The 24,180-nt window shown below is 37.5% G+C and overlaps 1 long non-coding RNA gene across 1 annotated transcript; it reads right to left on the reverse strand.

Annotated features, from left to right (window-relative positions):
* Positions 1 to 212: 212 nt before the first annotated feature.
* Positions 213 to 24,180, reverse strand: LOC124869287. Its single transcript, XR_007038552.1, has 3 exons — positions 24,102 to 24,180; positions 6,798 to 6,861; positions 213 to 259 (listed from the first exon to the last, which is right to left on the reverse strand). It is a non-coding gene; the product is annotated as an uncharacterized LOC124869287 (long non-coding RNA).

Below are 24,180 nucleotides of genomic sequence, written 5' to 3' on the forward strand. Positions count from 1 at the left end.
TATTCTGTACCATCTTACAGGATACATTGTAAATAAAGTCATCAAATATTCCAACATCTGTGATGGATGTTCAAGTTCAATTAAGCAAAATGATGACACTTTGGAAGGAGAGCACAGTGCCTTATTGATACTGAAGGAATTCAAACCAGGAGTGCTGTGTCGACCTTCACATGAAGCTTTCAGTCTGGTCAAGGAAGTTGAAAAACGTCTCAGAACAAGGTCCAGTCAGTCTGTCATGGAAGTTCTCCTTCATGGAGCTCTAGAGAGAGAAGCAAATCTATTAGAAAGCATGCTTCCTTCATGTCACGATGTGCAAAGAAAAATAACCACCAGAATCATCAGGCTGAGACCAAGAATATCAGCAAAACATATCTTTAATGAAAGAAAAAAATTTCTGGCCAATGCTGGACATTGGTGACTGTGACTCAGTAGAAAGAGTAGTTGTCTTGCAATCAGAAGGTTGTGGGTTTGATTCCAGCTTCCTCCTGCCATATGTCAATGTGCCCCTGGGCAAGGCACTTAACCTCAAGTTGCCTATTGATCTGTGTATTGGTGTAGGAATGTGTGAGCGTTAGTTAGTGCGATTGGGTGAATGTGGCTCTAGTGTAAAGTGCTTTGAGCATTCTGTATGACTGGAAAAGTGCTATATAAGTTCAGTCCATTTACCATTTACATCTCAGAAGTAAAAACCAGGTGAAAAACATGAAAGAAATGGTTTTCATTGTGTGTTATAGTGCTGGTTGGATTTATATGCACCAAAGGGAGCAAAAGAAGAAGAAGAGCAAACAAAGAGGGGATTAAAGCTCTTTTTTCTGTGTACATGAAGATTTTAAAGCCTTTTAAGAGATGGATAATGAGGCTGTCGTGCAGCTAGAACCTACTTAGGACAAACATGATTTCATTCATTTTCCAAACTGATTCTGTCCTGGTCAGGGCCACGGCAGCTTGGATCTATTCCAGCTGCCATCCCAGGTAAGAGGCTGGGTTCATATTGGATAGATTGTCAGTTTATCACAGGGCTGCCACACACACACACACACACACACACACACACACACACACACACACACACACACACACACACACACACACTTAAACTCAATCACTCCTACAATCAATTTTCAATTTCCATTCACCAATTATCCTAACATGCATATTGATGAACTAAGTGTAGCCACGCATGACAAACATGTACACTCCAAACAAAAAAAGCCTTCAGAACCCTCTTCTTGCCCCAGTTAAATCTGCATATAGTGTTACTTTTTGATAAACCCAGTACATTCATATGTCTTTCAAAAGCAGAAGAAAAATTCTGTTTTTTGCATAAACAATGTTAAACTGATTTATCTCTGTGGATTATGTTTCTACCATCAGAGCGAAGAAATCCTACTCTGGTAAAAGACACCAAATTTAAACTAAAATATGAGGATTAAAAATGAGGTAAATAACACTTTAGCAATGTCTTTCTACACATTTAACACTGTAGCATACATAAGTTCATAACCAGCTATGCCATGTCAAAACATTTCAAAGCATAAACACTGCAACTCTTACATGAAAACCACTGCTGCAGCATTTTATACATCTTCACCTCAAATAATGCAGCAATGGCCCAATAATATTACTGTACTTGTTAATGATTGGTTAGCACTTTGAAATGTTTTAAATGTTAAGTGCACTACAAATAAAACATTTTATTACATTAATATTATTTAATCTTGAGCAAATAATTATTCTGAACTTATACATTTCACTTACCCTGAAATGCCAGATGCTTAAAACAAAATCAAAACTGATTGCATTACCTACTTTTTCATGAATTATACTAATAATCGTCTGAGCACTTGGAGCACTCATGGACATCTGATGTCTCATTTATAAATGTGGCGTATGCACAAAACGGGACCTGAAACTGGCGTACATCACTTTCCACGTAAACGTTATGATCTATAAAAGACAAGCCTGACAGGAGAATGTATGGTCCCACACGCAAACTCTGACCCATACGTACGCTCGTTTTGGAGAAAAGGGAAACATAGACAGTGAGGTGGGGAATTGAGGCCACGCTGCATCATGATTCCTCTCAGACATTCAATTTCACTCCATATCAAACTTTAATCATACATCGACTTTATCATAAGCATTGAAAAGTGCAGTGTTATTAATGATTGCAGTTGTGAACCATAACTATACATAAGGACCTTTCAAATAAATATAAAAGGACTATAATCCAACTTAAATTTTAAATCAATGTCCACACAACATCACCGTTTTCTCACCATCACACTCCTCTCCCCAGTGATCACCAGGGTAATGTGGCAAAGGGGGTCGGATCGACCCCGCGTGCGCTTCCTTTACTCCGCGGCTTTCTTTACTGCCAAGGGATCCCGGATGACCCCTGTTGTGTATTTTTTTTAATCAGATTTATCAGAATTGTGTAACCATCGTTTTTCAATACACCAAGAAAAACACCATGGATCCTCCACAACTTTCTGATGAATTGCTGGCTGAATTCATGTCAGCAATCTCTTTCCAACACTTCTCCCCCCCCTCTGTCCTTACCCCCATGCTCTCACCTCTGCATAGCCCTGTTGACACTGTCACCCATGGATGGCAGCAATTCACCGCTTCTGATGGGTCTCCCTCACCACCTGTCCTACAGAGGGAGTCTGTGTCATCTCCCCTTTTGGTGCATCCTTTATTCATTGATGAGTTTGAGATTCTCGAAGCCTGATCCCCGCCACACGTCCCTCGATCACCATATTAGTCAGACGTCTTGGAAGATGAGGTCCTCTCCTTGTATGTTTATGATACAGACCCTGGTTTTCTCTGACTTTTGGGACCATGGGCATAGACACAGTCTGATCTCAAGAAGGGGTGTCAAAATAGGGTGAGATCTCTCCATGTAATCCATGCAACAATTATCAAATGCACAGTTAAAGCAATAAAAAGTAAAATAAGTATATTCTTACACTCTGGGACTAAAAGACTGGAGAGGCCTATATGGAGTCACATATGAACTGTCTTACCCTGTGCAGAAGTATAAGTACAAGTGTAACGAAAGAAATGATGTATGATGATTTTCTATTTTCAACAAGTATTAAATGAAATGAGTAATTTTTGTTTATCAAGTTAAAACACATATTATTAAAATATGATTGTGAACTGATGACTAAAGTAAAACACTAAGGTTTTAGAATTTCTTAATCAGCTATATATATATGAAAGAGATATAATGTTAATCAATTGCGTTGCATGAATAAAAAAGGATGAAGTTGAAGTAATGGTTTTAAACTGTAAATGAAGAAAAAGCTGTAACTAAAAGTTTGAGCAGCAGTGATGTAAGAATTAAAGCCTCTGTTTAAGAGGAAGTGTAATGTTGAGTGAGACAGGAATAGAGCAGATGTTTAGAAATTGGGGAAGTGAAAGTTGTACCTTACGGAACGAAGCTGATGGCTGAATCGAGGGCGCAGGTCAGAGGAGAGGTCAGCAGACAGCTCAGGTTCTGAGTTCATGATATCACGTCTGATATGCAAACGACTCAGAACATTCTGGAGAAAAGATCACATTATGTCACATATATATGTATGTATATATATATATATATATATATATATATATATATATATATATATATATATATATATATACATACAAGGGTTGGACAATGAAACTGAAACAGCTGCCATTTTAGTGTGGGAGGTTTTATGGCTAAATTGGACCAGCCTGGTAGCCAGTCTTCATTGATTGCACATTGCACCAGTAAGAGCAGAGTGTGAAGGTTCAATTAGCAGGGTAAGAGCACAGTTTTGCTCAAAATATTGAAATGCACACAACGTTATGGGTGACATACCAGAGTTTAAAAGAGGACAAATTGTTGGTGCACGTCTTGCTGGCGCATCTGTGACCAAGACAGCAAGTCTTTGTGATGTATCAAGAGCCACGGTATCCAGGGTAATGTCAGCATACCACCAAGAAGGACGAACCACATCCAACAGGATTAACTGTGGACGCAAGAGGAAGCTGTCTGAAAGGGATGTTCGGGTGCTAACCCGGATTGTATCCAAAAAACATAAAACCACAGCTGCCCAAATCACAGCAGAATTAAATGTGCACCTCAACCCAAAGAAGCGTACCACCCAGACTGTTGCATGCCCAGAGTGAAGCATGGGGGTGGATCAGTGATGGTTTGGGCTGCCATATCATGGCATTCCCTTGGCCCAATACTTGTGCTAGATGGGCGCGTCACTGCCAAGGACTACCGAACCATTCTTGAGGACCATGTGCATCCAATGGTTCAAACATTGTATCCTGAAGGATGTGCCGTGTATCAGGATGACAATGCACCAATACACACAGCAAAACTGGTGAAAGATTGGTTTGATGAACATGAAAGTGAAGTTGAACATCTACCATGGCCTGCACAGTCACCAGATCTAAATATTATTGAGTCACTTTGGGGTGTTTTGGAGGAGCGAGTCAGGAAACGTTTTCCTCCACCAGTATCACGTAGTGACCTGGCCACTATCCTGAATGGCTTAAAATCCTTCAGACCACTGTGCAGGACTTGTATATGTCATTCCCAAGACGAATTGACGCTGTATTGGCCGCAAAAGGAGGCCCTACACTATACTAATAAATTATTGTGGTCTAAAATCAGGTGTTTCAGTTTCATTGTCCAAACCCTGTATATATACATATATATATATATATATATATATATATATATATATATATATATATGTATATATACACATGTATGCAGACAGACAGACAGACAGACAGATAGATGTACATATACACACGCACACAAACACACCTCCTTAGTAGGTTCAGCAGGTTAACATGGTTGGGTATGTTGCATTTGGATGCACCAATTGGTCAGAGAAAGGGAACCGTATGTATGGCTTCCTGAAACATCATGAAAGACGGAAAGAATGGTTGGTTCAAGTCAGTACAAGCAACCTCACCATCACCAGAGGTCACAAAAACAGGAAACTATGTGCTGTAAGTTCAATCTGCACACTCAAACATTTTCCTTCTGGGATCACATGTTGTACTGGAAAATGCTCAAGAACCTAATGAAATGTGCAAGTCAGCACATAAATAAATAAATCACTTTACAGGCACATTTTGAAAAAGGGCAGTTTGTTAAGGCACAGTCAGGCCAAATGAGACTGAGGGCTGATGCCGTTCCAACCCTTTTTCTTCATCGCCCAGAACCAAAGACGAGGAAGGATTCTGCAATGAGAAGTCCAGCAGAACTTCCACTGCATGTTGATCCACTGACTAGTGATCACACATATAGTTCTAAAGTAAACTTGGGTACGAACCGTGTTACATAATACACTTCAAAGTTTTTACGTAATCTTCATGCTATCAGTGCCATTATAATTTCAGAGATGAAGGAAGGAAGAAACAGAAATGAGGCAAGTGAGATGGGGGAAAGTGAAGGGGAAAAAGAAGATGAAATTATAGCCTCTGAGGACAGGGACATGCCAGGAACTGATGACCCAGGGTCAACAGGGCGAGGGGTATGCATCAACAGGCAACACAATCAGGAAATCGAGGTGAAAAAACTGAGGGAGGAATTAGAAAACCAATAAATTCACATAAGAACAATTGAAGGAGAACTTCACAGACACAAGAAAATTAATGCAGTCCTACGAAAGAAAAAATTAACAATGGGAAAGAAAGTGTGGAGCTGCACCTAGGAACAGGGAAGCTGTTTGGGAATGTGACGCTGCCTGGTCACACAAGAGCTGCAACACATGCATGTGTTTTATGTTGGCAGGAAGTACAACAAGATGGAGACACAGATACTCCTGACCTCACCAACAGCAAAACATGTATTCTGTACCATCTTACAGGATACATTGTAAATAAAGTCATCAAATATTCCAACATCTGTGATGGATGTTCAAGTTCAATTAAGCAAAATGATGACACTTTGGAAGGAGAGCACAGTGCCTTATTGATACTGAAGGAATTCAAACCAGGAGTGCTGTGTCGACCTTCACATGAAGCTTTCAGTCTGGTCAAGGAAGTTGAAAAACGTCTCAGAACAAGGTCCAGTCAGTCTGTCATGGAGCTCTAGAGAGAGAAGCAAATCTATTAGAAAGCATGCTTCCTTCATGTTACGATGTGCAAAGAAAAATAACCACCAGATTCATCAGGCTGAGACTAAGAATAGCAGCAAAACATATCTTTAATGAAAGAAAAAAAAATTCTGGCCAATGCTGGACATCTCGGAAGTAAAAACCAGGCGAAAAACACGAAGAATAAACAATGTCAAACATCATCTTGCACCCCAACAAGCAAGCCCTCAGCAAACACCTTGACTGTTACCACGGAAGAACTTGGTCTGTCCTTTGCAAACACCTCCCCACCCAGGACAGCTTCAATACCTGTACATATGGATGGTATGTTTGGAGGGATTTTTTTTGTCACCTTACATTTAATTTCATCGATTCTGCATAGGTTATATCCATACATAGTCTTGGCATCTTTAGTAAATTTCAGGAAAAACAAAAAGTTTTTGTTACTGTTCTACTGTGTTTTGATGCTGATATGTTCCAGTAATAATTTGTAATTTCCTGTTCTGTCTTGAGATAGATTCTAATATCTACTTAAACTTCACCCATGACTAGCAAATGCAAAACTAATAACATAAAACAAATGTTAAGTAACAGTCCTGCTGTAAATACCAACTTTGTGAAGGTCTTAAAATCATTTTGTTCAAACATCTTGATTCAGCTCTTATTATTTTTAAGGACAGAACAATGAGATCTTGTTACCTTTGTGGTGCTTTGTATGCAACATGGTTCAGCAGTTCACTAAAGCCATTCTCGTGTGGTGTACCTGAAAAAGAATAATACAAAAATGACTCATCTTCACAATCACATTTAATGATAATGTCCCTATTTATGTGGCCATCGTTGACAAACAATCTATAACTGTAACTAAATTAACCATGCCAATATCACAGTATTTTTCCAGATGTGCTAGTTTAGTAGTTGGAATTACAATAAAAATGTGAAAATTATTAACATTAAGAATGTAAGCTGTAATGGACATTTTAAAATGCTGAATCAGACACAATGAGATAGACCCGTCTAAACTGCTAGCTGCAGTTAAAATACAACAAGCGTTAACATGCTTAATTAACTAAACCTGGCGATATAAAATATAATTGCTACACTGCGATACAGAACAGTCAACTAAAGCTTCACAATAGCAAAATAATGTTGTGTTTTCATCAACTTATCATAAACAATCCTTCCGAAACACTACGATTAGCTATTAGCAGCTCCATGACCCACATGACTTCCGCATTCCATTCTTTCTATAGAAGTCAATGGGAGTGTCGTAACTCTCTCTTTCTATGGCACTGAGAGGAACTAGTTGGTTGTTTCCTCGCAGAAGACCAGTGAACAAGATCGGACGGAGAAAGACGCTACAGATGAAGCAGAGGACCAGAGACACAGCCTAGCTGATCAACTGCATTAAAAAGGGGATCAACCTGTCTGCCCTGAACCGACTGTGTCTCGAAATTGAGAACCTGATTTCATCTATTGCCTTTTTACCCAGACAAATGAAGTGAACCTGATCGGTGAACAACTGATTGCTCTAAGTTTCAGGCTTCTGGAAGTCCTGAATCAACCTCTGTTATACCTCGGGAGCTTCCTTCAACTCTTCACACTCTGGAAGCTACTTTCTTCTGAGACATATGAGAACAAAGTTTCTGTTTGACCATCGAAACCTGGAGCATCAGTGCCTGTCCACTCAGAGGAAGAAAAGTTTTTGCACATGCCTTAACCTTAGCTAGATGCAACAAAACACTAGATATTTGTTTAAAACTGATGCATTCAGACACCGATTACAGTACACTTGCCTTCAGAGGAGTTAATCTACTCTTTATTATATCAAGCTAAATATCTTGTTATTAAGAATTTAAAAAAAAAATAAATAAACAAGTAGTTACAGTTCTCAATAAGTGCACAGCTCCAATTTCTACCTTAGCCATACCTTTTCAAGTCTGTCTCCAACCACTGTGAAAACTTTGTTATTTAACATTGTTCATTTTCTTTTGGTTTTTGTTTTATTTTATGGTGCATCACTCTTTATTATGTGTTTGTTACTTTAGAATAAAAAGATATCTATGTTTGCAGGATGCACACAGGAGACTCATTTTACTAAATTTAAAGGCACATGGATGATAAGTAAAGCATAATGATGGCTTCTTTGGGTGCGCTTTTTTTTAATCAATAATGAATATTCACAGTTCCCTGCTCTTCTTGTAACATGACAGCCAGTCAGACAGAATAAAGCAGCTTGAGTATCTCAAATGTACATTAAATGAATGAAAGAGTGGGATTTAGCCTCAAATTGACACACAGTAATGCTGTCTGTAGAGGGCATCTTGAGATGAAACATCAATGTCCGTATGCATATAGTAGCAGTTCACCACTGGAATCAGTGGAAGATCAAAGACATGTGGCCTAGTGTGAATAGGTCTGAAAACCTCTGATCCCTGTTGGTGGTTCATATCGGTGTTTAAAATGCCAACATTTGATTGTCTAATTATTTGTTGTCAATCAAAAGCTGTCATGTGCCAAGGGTCAGTTCAATGATGTCATCTCTTATAGAGAATTCATTTCCAAATGCTGACAAAAAGTGTAACTGGAGCAGATGATTTGATATGCATAGATATTGGCACAGACAGTGATCATTATGACACTGAATACTCGCTTTAGGTTTAAATATCTGGCTAACCCGTTAAGTTTGCTTTGTGGCACACATTTCTGAAGATAAGAATGAGTTCATGAATTTCAATTTCAACAGTTTAGACTTTAAATGTTCTTCAAAGGTCAAAAGGTTTTTAAAAGGGATCAAATAAACCTGACTTTAGTCTATGAGCTCTCCAGAATGAACTATGCAATCTACATGGATTTTTAATTCAGTTTTACAGCTGCTTGTCTTTCTTTTTTTTTTTTTTGTGTGATTGTTTTTTGGTCAGACATTTCAAAACATAACCCAGGGCAACAAAAGGTGGAATCGTTACACAAATGTTTTAATGGTTTAATAAATGTCCACACTCAAACTTAAAATACATATTTTTTTTAATATATTGTTTTTATACATCAGGAGAAGAAAATTCTCTTTACATATTCTCATCACAACTACTGACACCCAAAGCATAACTTGATATTTCTGTAACATAGTTTAACATGCCCTCTTAATTGTTGGGCATTTAAGCAGGTTTAGGTGTAGGTGTTTAGGTTTAGCTTTTCTTTTGGGTTTATCTTCAGCATCTCGCCTTATCCAGTTCTTTTCCGTGTGATTATTATTGTTTATGTTCTGCAGGTGGTGCTTTATTACTTTATTCCTCCAGGTTTAGTTTTTTTATTCTTGTATTCTGCTCGTTGTATATTTTAGATTATTTTCTACATCTGTAAGATTTTTTCCCTTTGGTTAGATAGTTCCCTTGCTTCCTGTTTAGCTCCAGCCATGCTGGTTTCCCACTCCCAGTCAGCTACTTAATAATCAGCTTATTCAACCAAAGCACTAGTAGCCATGATCTAAGAAGGCTGAAAGGGTATCGCACAATTACACAAAGAAAGACCACTCTACTTAGCATGCTTATATCATAGATCATTATCATTTTGTTGTTGAATCCAAAATTTAAAAAAACTTTAAACGTACAGAAAATGGAATTCATTTTAGCACTTTATTCTTCATTTGCAGTCACAATTTCTCTTTTTAAGGGTGGCAGCAGCAACCATCTATAAAAGTAGATTTACAACAGCTAAACATATCAGGAGACAATGGATAACTGTTCTCCTGCCCTCTAAGAGTTGAAGAACCAGAAAAATAGTGACTTGTTTCTTCCTTTTATGCAGTATCTTCTGTCACATCTCAAAGACCCCCAAAAGAGAAATGTTATTTCATATAACTAAATATAATCTTCTCTCAGGGGCTTCATTTGGTCTGGACGATTTTCGGAACGTTTTGCCTATTTTTATCTGTCTTAAAATACATGCAAATACAAACAACCGACTGATGCTTTCACTCACAAAACTAGCAAAACAGCTTCAGTGGGTCACAAAGCATAAGTCTTTTTCTTGTATATTTTAGACCCAATAAATTTTTCATTCTGCCAATCAAGTGTTTTCAAAGTGTTTTAAAATCTGTACACTTTTGTGTTCATTCAAACCCTCGTAGAGCTGCATTTGGATAAAAACAATGTGATATTTACAATCTGCCACATAGATGATGGCTGCAATATGCTATGAAAAAATGGCTGTTGCCAAAATAACAACGAAAATGCTGTTTTTTTATAACATTATAAGTTTCTTGGCAAAACTTTATTTTGTATTTGAATGAATTGTTTGAGTGTAGCGAATTCCATTGTTTGCTAATGCACCAAGTTAGGAATAGCAGGTTCTCAATTTAAAACAGTTGGGTTTGAGCTTGAATTTTAAGGTGCAGTTGTTTTTTTATTTATTTGTCACTCATTTTTATATGTGTCATTTTGTATTTTTTGATTCGAAAGCAAAGATCTGTTTTAAAATATACAGAAAATACATCTCTGTTGAACTCATTTTTACCAGTTGGCAGCGGCAAACATAATGAATACTATTACAGCTAAACATATTAGCATACAATAGATGCGTGTTCTGATTGCCTATAAGTGTGTATTCATCCCTGTACTCTCACTGCAGATAGTACACTTTGCCCCACTGTCTCGTGTTTAACCCTGTCTCTCTCCTGGACTAAGCCATTAAGGGAGCTACTGCTGCTAACTATATGTAGATTTTGCTACTGAGCTTATCAGTTAACATTCACCATGTTCCTGGTTGCTTCATTATTATCATCAGATCTTTGAATGTACCAAGAAAGAGTTTGTGTGGCTGAATCATGTAAACTTTTAATTATGTGTAACAAACAAAAAAGAAAGATGAAATTCTCCAAGCTAAGAAATCATATCTTTTTAAGTTTAAAAAGGTACAATCTACAGTTAAGTGCATTCAACTTTTTCTCAGATTGGCATAAAAACAGAATTTGACTGCAATATATTATACCTTGGATCGTTTTAGAAAGTATGGAATTGAATTTGTGAGTATAAATTGCCTTGAGATTACTTTTGCTGTGAATAAGTTTATAAATAAACTGACAAATGTGTATGGAATTTTCAGACAGCACCTTCTGTCACATTTCAAATATTGAGGAACATCTTTGCCTATTTTTATCCGTTTGAAAAGACATGCAAATTCAGTCAACAGACGGATGCTTTATCTTACAAAACTAGCAAAACAATTTCAACCTGTAGGTTACCAAGCATAAGTTTTATTGTGTGTTGTTTATTTTATACTTGTGAATTATTCATTATGCCAATCAAGCATTTTCAAAGTGTTTTAAAATCTGCACAGTTTTGTACTCAAAATCCCCCTTTGCTCACTATATGGATAACTACACTGTGACATCCACAATCTGCCACAGAGAAAATGGAATATAGAACAGCAGCATGAATATGGCTGCAGGTGAAATTATGTCTCCATATGGTCCAACAATAAATCCATCACATGTGTCATCAACCACAGTGCATAACAGGGACAACATATTTTTTTCTTGTCTGTTGCAAGTGTTTAGTTGAGCAAAATGCTTAGAAAACTTAAGTACTGAAATGTAAACGATGGAAATTATGCAAGCTTTAAGGCAACTAGACAGGCTTTCAACCCTTACTGGTTTTACCCCTAGATGTTCCTCTAACCACCATCTTAAGACAATTTTATGAAAGACATAAATTTTTTGTATTTATTTTACTGTGGTGCATGATATGTACAATATTAACATTAGATTCTTACGATGAATAAAGCCCTTTTCTGACATTTTCTTGATGGACTGTTATTCAGTTGCATTCAATAAATATCCTGCATTTTCTTGATGAACATATTAACTCCCCTTACAAATGGGATGTTCTAAACCTGGTTACGATTAACCTGCACTTGCTGGCAACTGTGTCTTAAAAGCTTTATATATTGGTAACTTTGTCAAATTGCATTTTTTAGCTGTCTTCAACACCACTCCAGATAATTGAGTTATCTCTTCAACAATTGGTTGTTTTGATTGGTATTAGGCCAACTCCGCCTTCGGACTCAAGGATATAAAAGAGAAGCACATATCATAATCCCACTTTGACAAGATTGTAAGTTGCTGAAGGTCCTAGTGACTCTTTAAACTTGCCATACATGCAGACACCTCAGCGAGATGCAGACCCTGCTGGGTCATGTAAGCGCTCACCACAGGGCCTTAAGAGCTTAAGCTTTGATGTGTGGTTAGATCCACAGACATAAAAGGAGGGAGTAATGCAGAGAGGGAGAGAACGAGTATTACGTTCAAGTCTATGTTAGTTTGATTTTATACTTTCAAGCTGTAGAACAATCGTTCAAGTAGAGCACAATGTTGGAAAAATACAAGTAACTGGAGATCTCACCAGGATTAAGATAAACATATCACACCAAAAGTCATTTTCATAAACCTTGATTATTGATGTTCAGCAACCACAGCCAACAAATAAAATGAAAAATGCCACAAGTTTTCATCTTATGCCTTGGCCATTATGGTGTCAAACAAAACACTACTTTAGCTTTTGTAATAAGAGTTATACTCTCCTTGGCCTGGTCTGATTAGCAACCACACCAATGCCTAGATCACATCTTATCCAACACTCCTTTCAATTTGGCTCCATAAATGTCAAGAGCAGAGACATGGCTTAAAAAGCCCACTGCTTTATTGTTTCAAACTCTACCTTAGTTTCAATTCAGGAAGCTGTGAGTGCTGCTTTTTATGTCATTGACATTATATTCTTGAAGTAATGGTTTTCAGATTCAGTTTATTTATTTATTTTATTTATTTATTTTTATTTTATTTTTTAGTACCAATTCACAACACATATCTCAAGGTCCTTTTCAAAAATACGTCAATTAAATCCCATCATGCAGATTCTAAGTCAAGTATATACATTCTAGTTGATCCTAGTTATTAAACCATGCAGTCAAATTCAGTTTATTATTCAAATTGGTTAAAAGGTTTTTTTCTAAGGAAACCCAGCAGGTTGCATCGAGTCAGTGACTTGCAGCATTCATTCCTACTGGATGAGCATGTAATGACAGTGGACAGGTTGCACTGACTTTGCAGCAATCCCTCATACTGAGCACACATGTAGAGACAGTGGAAAAAAAAAACTCCCTTTAATGGTGCAAATTTTGTGCCTCATTCGTGTCCTGTCGCTCACCTGACATTTCGCCAGCAAATATCAGGTGAGCGACAAATGTCAGCATTGTCGGCCTTGTCAATAGGAGGAGCTTCTATCTCCTGCTTGCCAGTTTCAATTCAACATGGAGTGAGTCACAATGGTTTATTTATGGAAAGAACAACGCTTCCGGCCTCGGCGTCCCTGGGTTCACCAGAGACGGAACCAATTTGGAGAGTTCCACCACCTACTCCAGGAGCAGCATCTGGATGACTGTTGCTTTTAGCGGTATCCAGGACCCAGTTTGAGGACCTGCTTCCTCATGTTGGGGGACAAATCTGTCTCCAGGACACAATCCACAGGCTGTATCCCCGCAGTATCCACGCCTGTTCATCTGTCTTCGGTGAGTAAATAAATCTCAGCTCAATAGAAAAACAAATAAATTGTACTGTTCATATCTTCTAAATATAATAAACATTTGTGTGCCTGAACATATAGACAAGGACCGCCAAAATACACCAGGCAAGAGCTGATATGACAACAGAATGTAGCATGGTAGCCATGGCAAACATAATGCAATTATTGGATAATTATGTAATAACATCTGATCGGCGACCTAGAAATCAGGCTTGCTGACATATGCATCTTAAAATTAAATACTTATGAATAAAATATAATTTCCTACATGTACATAGATGTACCCTGAGCAACTGCTGTGAGTTTCATACTTGTATGACGACGCTACGGAAATCAAAAGAAAAGTTAGATTTTTCAACTCTATTCGCCCTAATCACACAGTTTGCATCGCGCGCTTCGCATACATCGACAGTTTTGCTTCACTCTACTCGCACTAATCGCGGTGTTCGCATCCTTCGCGTTGCTTTGCTCGCTCCTGTCGCGTCATTCGCGTTCAGTCAGAACGCACCATAACAGGAAGAAACCTCCAGCAGACCCTTGGTTAGGGTGAGCAGCTATCTGCTATGACTGACTTGGGGTTTGAGAAGACACACAGAGGCACTGATCCACAATTACTTTCTATGTTGAAGAAAAGTAAAAGTTGATTGCAGTGGTAGCTCCTTTAGTGGTTTTATCTAGGAGAGAAACGCACATAAGCTCTGAGCCAGTTTTAAAATCTATAGGATGAAAGAGAGCACACATAGTGAGTTGCAGTAAAAGCTCAGCAATAGCTATGCCTAGGAGAGTGACATGATTAAACACTAAAAGACAGGGTCAAGTGCATCCTCTGTAGAAGGAGAACATGAAGTTGTTGGCAGCAGTAGTTGATGCAGAGAGACAACATAAAGTAAACAAAACAGCAAACTTAAAAAGTTATAGGAGAATGTAGAAAGGGTGTCTCCCTCACAGACTAAAACTGGGAGCTGGTTGTACAGGAGACGAGCCTGATAACAAAACGATCTGCCTCCCGTCCTACTTTTAGAGACTCTAGGACCCACAGCAAACCTGCAGTCGGAGAGCGAAGTGCTTTGTTAGGAACATGTGGCACAATCAGGTCTCTGAAGCCTGATTGTTAAGAGCTTTATATGTGAGAAGGAAAATTAAAAAATCTATTTTGGACTGAAAAGGTCACCAATAAGGGGAAGCTAAAATAGGAATAATATCTCTCTTTATTTTTATCAGCGTTTAGGATCAACTGAAGGCTTTTAACTGCATTTTGTGGACAATATACAAGAGGCGAAAGAAGCATATCCTAGAAATGTGTTTCATATGGGATTTAAATGACATGTCCTTGTCAAAAATAATACAAAGGTTCTTTACTTTATTCCATCTATATTAAATAATTGACTAAGCAGTTCCTTTTTCAAAGACTCTGATCCAAACACAACATCTACTTTGTCTGAAAGCAAAAAAAATAATGTCATCCACATTTTGATGTCTTTAACATATGCCTGTAGTCTACCTAACTAATTGGATTCATCAGAATTTACGGATAAATATAGCTGAGTATCATCAACATAACCTTCTTCTTATTTTTTAAGTTTTACGGCAGTTGGCGACCAACTTCATGGGGCATTACCACCACCCACTGTTCCAGAGTATGGGTCAGCCACTACCTAAACCCTCCAATATATCCCTGTATCTTTTAAAAAGGACACCAATACTTGAAATTGTGCTTTACTTCCCAAACCCAAACTACTTTTCAACGTGAATCCTTTTACTCCTAGTTCCTTAAATATTTCTCTCAAAATCTCCATATATACACTGTAACCTCTACACCTCAAAACCACATGTTCAACTATCTCTTCTTCCTGGCAACTTTTACATCTCCCTGTCCCATGTTTCCCTATTATGTACAGTGTACTATTTAGTCAACAATGTCCTATCCTTATTGTTGTAATAACAGATTCTTCTTTCCTATACCCTCCCTGCACTCTGGATTGCTATCCTGCTGTGAATGTTATACAGTCTTCCCTTCTTTCCATTGTCCCACTCTCTTTGCCACTCCTGATTTGTGTGTTTCCAAATCATACTCTTTACCTCAGATCTATTCAATTTAACCCTCATTTCCACTGTACTTTTTTTAGAGCTTCTTTGCCAGTTTGTCCACTTTTTCATTCCCATTGATCCCCACATGTGCTGGCACCCACAGAAACTGAACTAATCCCCCCACTGATGAATTCTGAGAATAACAACAAGTATATCATAGAGAATAACCTGTCTACTGTTTGAATGGAATGATCTAATACTTGAGAGGACAGAGGTTGAGTCCGAGCATATTAACACCTTGTTTAACTTTGCAAGCTCTACCCATCGTAATGCCACCAAGATTGCCACCAGCTCCACAGTATAAACCCCCAACCCATCTGGAGTGCGTCTATTAATTGCAATTCTCCTTGCTGGAACTGACACCCCAAATCCTGTCAATCCTGTCTCTGGATTCTTGGTTCCATCTGGGAAAATGTGAACATAATCAGAATATTTGCTTTCCACATAATGGTTAAAGAAGATGAAAAGATCTTCTTTTCTTTCCCTTTCTCTCTTTTTGTCTAAGAGGTACCAATCAACCAAAGGTTATATCATTAACCAGGGGGGCACATCTGGGTACGCCACTGCAGGACAAATCTGTAGACCATCTATTTCACATTCCTTAGCCAATCGGTTACCCCCCTTCCCAAAGTGATCCATCTGACACTTTCCATACTCCCAGCAGTTTTCAAGCAATTGTTTTGTGGGGTGAAATTTGCCATGACTGCTGAGATTAACCCAATAGTTTGTCATGATCTATTTTCTCCTTAACTTTAATGGCATTTCTCCATTCTCCACCTTCAAATCATTCACTGGGGAAGTTTTAAAAGCACCACAACACACTCTCAACGCCTGTGCTTGGATCACATCTAATTTTTTTAAGGGAGAAGAAGCTGCTGTTCCATATGCTATACACCCATAATCTAATACTGACTTAATCATAACTTGGTATATTCTTTTGTAGGGCTAAGCAACTTGCTCCCCACTCCCTTCCTGCCAAGCACCTCATGACATTAATTATTTTTTTGCATTTTCCCTCAATCCTGTCAATATAATCTCTCCATGTCAAGCGTGCATCAAATATCACACCCAAATATTTGAATGATCCAACATTCTCCACTTCCTCTCCATATAACTGTAGTTTGAAGTTTTCATTCAATTTCCTCCTTGTAAAGAAGACAGCTTTAGTTTTCTGCCTCACCTCGAATCTGTTCTCTGTTGTTTATGATCGCTCAGTACACACACACAGTTAGAAATTGCGAAAATTCAGCGATTTTGAAGAAAAAACAATCAAAATTGGTTAAGCTAAATGAAAAATAAATATTTTACAGTATAAACCACTGGGTGACTATAGCAATCTAAATGTATTTTATCAGGCTCTGCCTCACCTGCCTCCCCTGACCATACATCACTGGTGATAAGGATCATAAAACAGGTGACCAGCCCATCTTTGTAGGAGGGCTGATCAGCCCATTGCTGAGGTGGAGTATCTAGGTTTTCGACAACTTTAAGGGTTGCTGGAGGCACAGTTAATAGTCTGCTCTCCTGTCCACTCAATAACAAAGCCTGCGTGGCGGAAATTTTGTTTATCTGTACTCACCCTCTGAGGTCAACAGGGGTGTCTGTGGAAGTACACATGGAGTCCATATTTTTGTGTGCACCATAACTGGACACACAGACAGTGGCAATAATACTTCCAGTCAGAGGGTGGAGGCTAAAGGTAAGATCATGAGCAGAAGGTAAAAAACAGATATACAGCGAAGAGTGATCAGTTTTATTTTTTCTTTCTCAATCTCCGCTTCAGAGTAAATAGTGTAACTCCCTATAAGGCTCAATTGAAAGTAGTTATGCCCACGTCGGAATCGATCGAAAGCATGTCCTTGTCATTTCATGTTATAATGCAAAAAAACAAACCAAACATGGTGTGGGGATTTCAAATGGGATGCTTCATACACACACAGTAGTCAGCTTGGCATGAGGAATTTCTCTTCACAGTAAGAACGGCTACTGAGAGGATGATAGCTGGTCATTTCAGGTACTTCAAATGTCTGTAGAGCTATGCTTAATGTCTTTATTGTACTTATGGTGTGTATTTTTTTTTTATTCTATGTCTATGCAGTAAAAAAATGCAGGTACTGGATAAAGACCCAGCACTGGCAAATGGTTAATCTTAAATGTCTCAGACTGATATTAGGGGCAAAACATCTTAATCAGGACATCGCTAACTGCAAAATTCATACATAACTCAAAATAAACTCAATGTAGATTATGATTTCTTTAAGAATATTTGTTACAAAAAACATTATATGCTCTAGTTTAGTGCATTTTTATGCATTACCTTTGAATATAACTTTTCATCCTTGTCGACAGAAAAGAAAAATTTTACCATATTTCAAATTCTGTCACAGGTTACATAAACTAACTACATGGAATAGTGGAATCTTGGCATCCATAAAAAGGAATCAGTAACATTTGATGCCAAATGGCTTCTTGAAGATATGGCTTTTGTTTTTACAGTTGATTATTTTCACTACTATCGAATGTGACTTCAAAATAATGTTGCAAAGGGACACTTGCAGTAGTAATAACGCTGGGGATTTAGCTATGATGTAATACATGTTTCTGAGATGTTCTCTTCTTAAGGAGCACGATGCCACTTGGTACATCAGTCATTCCATGCAGATAAGACACAGCCTCACATTTAATTTAGGCTTGGTGTCTCTAAGATGGAGGCAGAAAAAAGCAGGGGTATAGGGAGTTTGGTTGAAAAAGGGTTAAAACCATATACAGTACGACTTTAAAAAGCCTAAAGATTAGTTTCTACTAAATTTCTCTTGATTCCTACTGTACATATACAGAGCAGTTTATAACACTACCTTAACCATTTACAATCTAATACAATCTCATTGTCTTTTATCTTCACATTTTTCATTGTAACCTTTGCAACTAACTATTTATAAAAACAATTTAATAATATGATTTATTAATAAAAGCGTTGTTGTCTCACTAAACTGTAATTTAATCTACAAACAATTTTAATTGGTGTCTATAATTTAACTGTTTTATTTTAGAGCATGATGTGCAACAACATATTGTGTGAAAATCAAAGAAAATATTGAAGATAATACATGAGCACAATAATCACAGAGCTCTCAGATTTGTCACTCAGATTTGTAGCAGTACATCAGGGTGAGTAGGACAGGTCTTGCCAAGCATTTTAGACAGGAAATATCAGAAGACTGATTTTGTTTAACAGCTCATTTAGCATTCATGTATAGTACCTTTAGCCCAGGTTCTTAATGGCCTGTATCCCGTGGGATTTGTCAGAAGATGTATAAAAATGCAAATTCATCAGCAGGATGTGATGAGAGATTTAATAGAATTACATTTAAAGCTTGGACTTCAATGCAAACCTTTAGGTGGTCTTAGCATTGAACTGTTAGTAGACTGCATTTGAACATTATGTAATATTGTAGAGAACATACTTGAAATGTAGATTTTGTTGTAGAAATCGTTGTGAAATTCTTGTAATGATTTAGTTGTGATGTTTTGGTTATTATCCTGATTTGTTTGATTGCTGGAAAAAAAATACTTCCATACAAGTAGCCTTATAACCGTGTAGAATAAACATCGACTGTGCTTTGGACATAATTATTAGGGAATATGTGTTGACGTGTCCATATAATCCTTGCTAATACTAAAATACATTTCTTGAAGGGATAGCTTGCTAATTTTATTGTACCCTTTGCCAATATTGGCACCCCAGATAAAGAGGTGTACAGACCCATAAAGTAATTAAAATGTTCCAATGTATTGGCATAAACCCACACTGAAATCTTCAGAAAAATCTAACCTACAAAAATTAACAGGGGAAATACATATCAAATTAAGTATTAATTATTTTTAATAAATAATCATTTTTACATTTTTTAGCAGAGTTAGTATTACTACAAAATAAATACTATTGAAACGTTTCTTAGTTTAGATTTTAATGTTTAAGTTGATTAGAGTGTCTTTTACTCTGGTAAAAATGAGACAAAGTCCGATTTCTCTTAGGCACTCTTTGAAATGAGAAAGACAAGGGGACATAGCATTCAGGTGGCTGATCTTCATACATCAGCACCAAGAAACTAGCTACTTGCCAAACGTTGTCTATATTTGCAATCAGTACATTTATTCAACCTTTTAAAACAACCGGAATTGTCACAAACAAGCACAGTGAAGAGGTTGTTAAGATTTTTTTTTTAAATCCACAAAGCTCAGTTTTTCAGGTTTGCAGCAACATTTAAAATGTGACATTTTGCTACTGCAACCAAACATTACTTTTTTTTTATTTTGAAGGATGTGGTATCTGTCTTATTTATCACATGTTATGCTTTTTGGCCGTTTACTACTACACATGATGAATAGTGTTTTGAAAAGAGAAGATAAGTGTTGCTTCATCCAAAAATATCTCTGGCCTCCAGCAGCTTCTCAATGGTCACTGAATTAGGAGGTGAAACTGTGAATAGCAATCTTTTGTCTGTGAATGAAGAGTATTGTATGCTTTTTAATTTCACAGAAAAGAAAACAACTAAATTCTAAAGACAAAAAATAATCATCACAGAATCTGTTAATGCCCCCCCCCCCCCCCCCCCCCTCCCCTCTTTGCACATATAAACACACAAAACCTCAGTTCACTGCTATGTATCACTGACTCAGCAACTGAGATATAGACATACTTTAATTTCCTGGAGCATTGTTGTAATTATACCAACTTGATGTCCAACCCGAATGTTAACATCTACAGATTACATAAGATAAATGAACATAAATAGACGATCTCAATATCCAAGATCTGTGTGAACCTCCCCATTTGCTTACTAGCGAACAATGTCAGATTAAAAAAGGCTACATTTGTGAATATGTCAGATGCATTCTCTAAAGATCTTACTTCCTTATTTGCTGTTTTCTTTGTCACCTCTTGGTTCTCAATCTGTAATATTTGAGTTTATGTGCATTCCTAAGATTACATCTATGCTAACGTGTACATCTGTTAGTATCTTGTTAGTGATGGTTTTGTGTTAAGTCAAGTCAAGTCAAGTTTATTTATATAGCGCTTTTCAGCAACTAGGCACTCAAGGCGCTGTACATACGGAAAAACATTACAGTGTTACAAAAAATCAAACAACAGAGGTAATTTAAAAAAATTAAAAATAAAATAAAGAGAATAGAATGATGGATAAGAAAATGAAAGGAAAATTGGACTGAAAATGTAACTAATAATGTTTAGATAGCACAGTCAAAGGCCACTCTAAACAAATAGGTTTTTAATCGTGATTTAAAGCAACTTAGGGGTTCGGCGCTTTTACAATTTTCTGGGAGTTTATTCCAGATTAGTGGGGCATAAGAACTAAAAGCTGCTTCTCCATGTTTGGTTCTTGTTCTGGGTGTGCAGAGTAGATTTGAAACAGAAGACCTGAGAGGTCTGGGTGGTTGATACACTGACAACAAGTCTGTAATGTATTTTGGTGCTAAGCCATTCAGTGATTTATAGACTAACAGAAGTATTTTAAACTCTATTCTCTGAGCTACAGGGAGCCAGTGTGTAGGGCCTTTAGAACCGGGCTGATGTGCTCCACTTTCTTAGTTCTAGTGAGGACGTGGCCCGCAGCGTTCTGGATCAACTGCAGCTGTCTGATCGACTTTTTAGGCAGACCTGTGAAGACACCGCTGCAGTAATCAATTCTACTAAAGATGAACGCATGAATTAGTTTTTCAAGGTCCTGCTGAGACATTAGTCCTTTAATCCTGGAGATGTTCTTTAGGTGATAGAAGGCCGATCTTGTTACTGTCTTTATGTGCCTCTGAAGATTCAAGTCTGAGTCCATCACTACACCCAGGTTTCGAGCCTGACTGGTGGTTTCTAGCTGTATGAACTGAAGCTGTGTGCTAACTTTTAAACACTCTTCCTTTGGTCCAAAGATTATTACTCTTTTTTTTTTTTGATTCAGCTGAAGAAAATTTTGGCCCATCCATGCATTGATTTCTTCTAAGCATTTACCCTGGTGACATCGTAACGTATAGCTGTGTATCATCTGCATAGTTATGATAACTTACGTTGTTGTTTATTAAAATCTGAGTTAGAGGGAGCATCTAGATATTGAATAGGAGGGGCCCTAAGATGGACTCTTGGGAATGCCATGTGTGATTTTGGTGGTCTCTGATGTAAAGTTACCTACTGACACAAAAAAGTCCCTGTCCTTCAAGTAGGATTTAAACCAATTGAATGCTGTACAAGAAAGGTCGACCCAGTTTTCCAGGCGCTCTAATAAAATGGAGTGATCAACAGTGTCGAAGGCTGCGCTAAGGTCCAATAATACCAGTACTGTGGTTCTTCCACAGTCTGCATTTATACAGATGTCATTGAACACCTTGACAAGAGCAGTCTCTGTACTGTGGTGAGCAGGAAGCCTGACTGGAAGACATCGAAGCAGTTGGTCGTTGTTAGGAAGTTGTTTAACTCTTGAAACGCAGCTTTTTCAATAATCCTGCTGATGAAGGGGAGGTTTGATATAGGCCTGTAGTTCTGTAGTAGCAGCTTGTCCAAGTTGCTCTTTTTCAATAGAGGTTTGATAATTGCTGTTTCCAGGGCCTGTGGGAAAACACCTGACAAAAGGGACGTGTTTATTATTTGTGTTAAATCAGATGTTATTATAGGCAAAGCTTTTTAAGGAAAGCTGTGGGTAAAATATCGAGACAGCAGGCAGAAGAGCATAGTTGCTGTACGATTTATTCTACGTTTTTGTAGTTTATTTGGTGAAATTGGGAAATTTTGTCAAAATCAGTTTTAGTTGGAGACAACTTTGGTACTGGATTGATGTGGATGTGCTGACTGCCCCTCTGATCTTTTGGGTTTTTTCAGTGAAGAAGTTAGCAAATTCATTGCAGGCCCTGGTAGAGTGGAGTTCAGATGCTACAGTTACAGGAGGGTTTGTTAACCTGTCGACCGTGGCAAATAATGCACGAGCATTGTTAATGTTTTTGCTGATGATCTCAGAAAAGAAAGATTCCCTTGCATTTTTCAGTTGTAGGTTATATCTGTATAGTCTCTCTTTATAGATAATATAGTGAACCTGGAGTCCAGTCTTTCGCCACCTGCGTTCAGCTTTTCGACACTCCTTTTTTTCACTTCTGACTGGTGGAGCACTTCTCCATGGAGACATTTTCTTCCCAGAAACGAGTTTCACTTTAATTGGAGCAATTGAATCAATGATGTCCGAGATTTTAGAATGAAAGTTTTCTACCAACTCATCTACAGTGTTACAAGGCAAAGCGGAGGTAGAAGAGTAAATCTGGTTAAAGGTTTCAGCTGCACCGTCTTTAAAGATGCGTTTTCTTATCATTTCTCTTTGGCAAACTGAGTCATTACAGATGATGCTTTCAAAAATAACAGAAAAGTGGTCAGATAGGGCAACATCAGTTACAGACACCTTGTTTAGACCCTTAGTGATGATCAAGTCCAGAATATGTCCCTGTTTGTGCGTTTGCTCTTTAACATGTTGAGTCAAACATGTTAAACAAAATTTCTAAGAGTGTCACATAGATCTATTGCACTTCTGTCTTCAGGATTGTCCATGTGAATGTTGAAGTCTCCCACAATAATTAAACATAATCAATACATATCACAGATAAAAGCTCATCAAATTCACTGAAAAAGTTTGTTTTTGACTTAGGAGGCCTGCAAATATCCAAGAACATGGTTTGGACCGGGCTCTTTACCTGGAGAGCCAAATATTCAAGAGAGTCAAATTTTCCCAGAAATACTTTTTGACACTCTAATAAATCTTTAAACAAAGTGGCCACCCCTCCGCCTTTTCTTTGCTGTCTGCTCTCACAAAGGTTTTCTCATTCAGGGTAAAATAACTCAAAACAAAAGTCTCAAAGATTATGATAGAATATTTATCAGAAGTCTGATTCATTTGATCAATCAAACTGATTACACATAATTAATGATTATGTTTCTAATATTTATATTCATAGTTCCTAATGATTTATTTAAATAAAAGTAGTAAACCCCCAATAAAACAATCATTATTTTTTAAGTGGGAAGAGTTTTTTGAATAAGAAATACACTTTCAAAGTATTATCCAAGCCAAAAAAAAGAAAAGGTTTAACTTTTATCCAAGGTTTTCTTGAGTTATCTTTCTGGAGGGTAAAGAAAGATTTTACAACGTTTTGAATTATATCTAATCAATTTGAGCGAAAAACTTTGGAAGAAGGAAAAATAAACAAAAATAAGAAGAGGAGGATTCAGAGATGAACACATCATTTTTCTCTTTGACCAGAACACTGCTTTAGCAGACGAAGCAGCATGCCTTACTTTAGTCTGGATTTTGCAATGTCACCTCCCAGTGAACAATACTCATCTCTAGTTCTTGCTGTCCTGTTTCTCAGCTTGG

This window comes from Girardinichthys multiradiatus, chromosome 6 (genome assembly GCF_021462225.1).
Source record: "Girardinichthys multiradiatus isolate DD_20200921_A chromosome 6, DD_fGirMul_XY1, whole genome shotgun sequence".
NCBI classification, from domain to species: domain Eukaryota; kingdom Metazoa; phylum Chordata; class Actinopteri; order Cyprinodontiformes; family Goodeidae; genus Girardinichthys; species Girardinichthys multiradiatus.